General features: G+C 46.7%; 1 pseudogene; it reads left to right on the top strand.

The window, feature by feature from the left end:
* The first annotated feature begins 262 nt into the window (after nt 1–262).
* Nucleotides 263–1215, top strand: LOC144673333 (beta-1,3-galactosyltransferase 5-like; annotated as a pseudogene).
* The last annotated feature ends 2690 nt before the right edge of the window (nt 1216–3905 follow it).

The raw sequence follows: 3905 nt of genomic DNA, 5'->3' as shown, positions 1-3905 counted from the left end.
CTAGGGGCTGAATAACCTCCCCCTGTTCCTGTAACAGGCTCTAGGGGCTGAATAACCTCCCCCTGTTCCTGTGTAATAGGTTCTAGGGGCTGAATAACCTCCCCCTGTTCCTGTGTAACAGGCTCTAGGAGCTGAATGACATCCTCTTGTATTTGTATCCCAAATCGAGTCAAATAATCTTAATCTGAAAAATAATTCCTCTTGCATTTTCTGGATTCCACCAAACCCAACTTGTTTATTTTATTTTACAGGTGCTTCGAGCATGAAGATATTTTCTCAAAGAAACTTTTGTTTGAAATCATTTCTCAAAAGGAAATGGTTGTTTGTTGTTGCCCCCTTGTTAATCTTTCCTCTGATCAGATATTTAAGCCAATACGGTGTTGAACATTGGCATTCTGCAAAGTTAAATGACCATTCCTTCCTCATGCTGCCCAACAGCAGCTGTGACACCAGTCCCCCATTCCTGGTCCTTCTGGTCACCAGTGCCCAAGACCAGTTGGAAGCTCGCTCGGTCATTCGCCAGACCTGGGGGCGAGTGCGGACAACCCATGGCAAGAGGGTGGTGAGCTACTTCCTGCTCGTGTACAGCCGAGAGCATCAGGAGCAGCTGCTGAAAAAAGTTCACTGCACAAGGACATCATCCAGAAAAATTTCACCGACACTTATTACAACCTGACCACCAAGGTGCTGATGGGCCTGGAATGGGTGAGCCGATTCTGTCTGTCCACCTCCTTCGTGTTGAAAACCGATTCCGACATGTTTGTCAACGCCGATCACCTGACCAAGCTCTTGTTGGGAATGAATCACACGTATATCTTCACCGGCTTCATCATGAGGAATTTTGGACCTGTCAGGGAGAAATCCAGTAAATGGTACGTCAGCAAACAGGAATATCCTCAGGAAACATACCCACCATTCTGCTCCGGCACTGGGTACATGCTTTCGGCCGATGTTGCCCACCGAGTCTGGAATATTTCCAGGACGGTCCCCCACTTTAAACTGGAGGATGTTTACGTCGGGCTGTGCTTGGCGGAGTTGAAGATCACACCAGTGGAAATCCACTCGGAGCAGAAGTTCCACAATTGGAATGTGAAGTTTTCTGTTTGCGGCTTCCGTAAACTCGTCACCTCTCACAGGGTGACACCCTACGAGCTGCTGATCTACTGGAAAGCACTGGAGGATGCAGCAGACGAGGCCTGTCCTGGAGATGGGTGAAGGGGGCCATCTTGAAGAGGCTTTTCACTGACACCTTCAAATAAGCGTGTTATCTTTGCAGGGCAACAGAAACAGCATGCCTTATGGAAGTCAATTACCCAACTAAACTGTGTAATCTGGTTTGTTTATATACATACATACGTACATACACAAATGGCCACAAGAGGGTGCTATTTCACCCCTCCCTCCATTAAAAATGTGCACAATATTCAACATTTCTCAGAACTTATATAGATATGTTTTGCATTTATTTACAAATCCAACTTTGCTACTAGTTGAATAAAAATAAATTAAACTTATTTTTATCTGAATGCATGAAGCATCTCTAATAAGATAGATGAATTAGTGGCACAGATACAGATAAATGATTTAGATCTAATCACCATTACAGAAACACGGTTACGATGTGTTTGGGGGTTCAGTGATAGTGGGATTTGTGGATTCAGTGGTAGTGGGATTTGGGGGTTCAGTGATAGTCGGTTGGGGTTCAGTGAAAGTGGGGTTTCAGGCACAAGTGTCAGTGCGATTTGGGGGTTCAGTGGTAGTGGGGGTTGAGGCCTAAGTGTCAGTGGGATCTGAGGGTTCGGCGATAGTGGAATTTGAGGACTACCTCTCAGTGGCATTTGGGGGTCCAGTGATTGTGGGGTTGTGGGTCCTATGTTTTATTTGAATTTGGGGGTTCAGTGATAGTTGGGCTGGGAGGCCTAAGATTTAGTTGGATTTGAGGTTCAGTGTCAGTGGGATTTGTGGGTTCAGGTGTTAGTGGGATTGAGGTGTTAGTGGGATTTGTGGGTTCAGTGAAAGTGTGCTTTGGGGCCTAAGTGTTAGTGGGATTTGGGGGTTCCGTGTTAGTTGGATATCGGGGTTCAGTGCTAGTGGGAGTTGTGGGTTCAGTGATAGGGGTTTGAGGCCTAAGTGCTCGTGGGATTTGTGGATTCTGTGACAGTGCAGTTTGGGGCCTAAGAGTTAGTGGGATTTGTGGGTTCTGTGATAGTGGGATTTGTGGGTTCCACGTTAGTGGGATTTGCGGGTTCCGTGTTAGTGGGATTTGAGGATTCCGTGTTAGTGGGTTTTGGGGGTTCAACATTAGTGGGATATGGGGGTTCAGTGTTAGGGGTTTGAGGCCAAAATGTTAGGGGCCTAAGTGTCAGTGGGATTTGTGGGTTCAGTGATAGTTGGTTTGAGGTTCAGTGACAGTTGGTTTGTGGGTTTAGTGAGAGGGCAGTTAGAGGACTAAGTGTTAGTGAGATCGGGGAGTTCAGTGATAGTGGGATCTAGGGGTTTCTGTGTTAGTGGGATTTGGGGGTTCAGTGTTAGTGTGATTTAGGGGGTCAGTGATGGTGAGATTTAGGGGTTCTGTGTTAGTGAGATTTGGGGGTTCAGCGATAGTGGGATCTAGGGATTCTGCATTAGTGGGGTTTAGGGATTCTGTGTAAGTGGAATTTTGGGGTTCAATGTTAGTGGCATTTGGGGGTTCAGTGATAGTGGGATTTAGGGGTTTGATGTTAGTGGGACTTGGAGGGTTCGGTGATAGTGGGATTTAGGGGTTCTGCATTAGTGGGATTTAGGATTTCTGTTTCCGTGGGAATTGTGGGTTCAGTGATACTGGGTTTGAGGACAAAGTGTTAGTGGGATTTAGCGGTTCAGTGTTAGTGGGATTGAGGGGTTCAGTGGGATTTGTGGGTTCAGTGTTAGTGGTCTTAGGAGTTCAGTGGGAATTGTGGGTTCAGTGAAGTGCGGTTTTCGAGTTTCAGTGGGATTTGTGCGTTCCGTGCTAGAGGGATTTGTGGGTTCAGTGGGAATTGCGGGTTCAGTGGGAATTGCGGGTTCAGTGAAGTGCAGTTTGGTTCCTAGGTGGCAGCGGGATTCATGGGTTCTGTGATAGCATGATTTCAAGCCTAAGTGTTGGTTGGATCTGAGGGTTCAGTGGGAATTGTGGGTTCAGTGAAGCGCGGTTTGTTTCCTAGATGTTAGTGGGATTTGTGGGATCAGTGTCTATGGGAGTTAGGGGTTCAGTGGGATTTGTGGGTTCAATGAAAGTACGGTTTGTGGTCTAAGTGTTGGTGGGATTTGAGGGTTCAGTGTTAGTAGGATTTGTGGGTTCGGTGTTAGTGGGATTTAGGGGTTCAGTGGGATTTGTGGTTTCAGTGAAAGTGCGGTTTGAGGCCTAAGTGTTAGTGGGATTCGTGGATTCTGTGATATCACGATTTAAGGCGTAAGTGTTAGTTTGATTTGAGGGTTCAGTAGGATTTGTGGGCACAGTGAAGTGCCATTTGGTTCCCAGGTGTTAGTGGGATTTGTGTGTTTACTGTCACTGGGATTATGGGTTCAGTGGGATTTGTGGGTTCAGTGAAGTGCAGTTTGAGGGTCTCAGTGGGATTTCGGGTTCAGTGTTAGTTGGATTTGTGGGTTAAGTGTTAGTAGGATTGCGTGATTCAGTGGGACTTTTGGGTTCAGTGTTAGTGGAATTTGGGGTTTAGTTGGGCGGGATTTGTTGGTTGAGTGAAGTGCAGTTTGAGGGTTTCAGTGGGATTTGGAGTTCAGTGTTAGTGGGATTTAGGTGTCAGTGGGATTCGTGGGTTCAGTGAATGTGTGGTTTGGGGCCGAAGTGTTAGTGGGATTTGTGGGTTCATTGATAGCGCGATTTCAGGCCTAAGTGTTAGGTGGATCTGGGAGTTCAGTGGGATTTG

The sequence above is a fragment of the Cetorhinus maximus genome, unplaced genomic scaffold (genome assembly GCF_964194155.1).
Source record: "Cetorhinus maximus unplaced genomic scaffold, sCetMax3.hap1.1 HAP1_SCAFFOLD_343, whole genome shotgun sequence".
In the NCBI taxonomy this organism is placed as follows: Eukaryota; Metazoa; Chordata; class Chondrichthyes; order Lamniformes; family Cetorhinidae; genus Cetorhinus; species Cetorhinus maximus.
The sequence above is the reverse complement of the archived record's forward strand: the minus strand, read 5'-3'. Positions and strand labels throughout refer to the sequence as shown.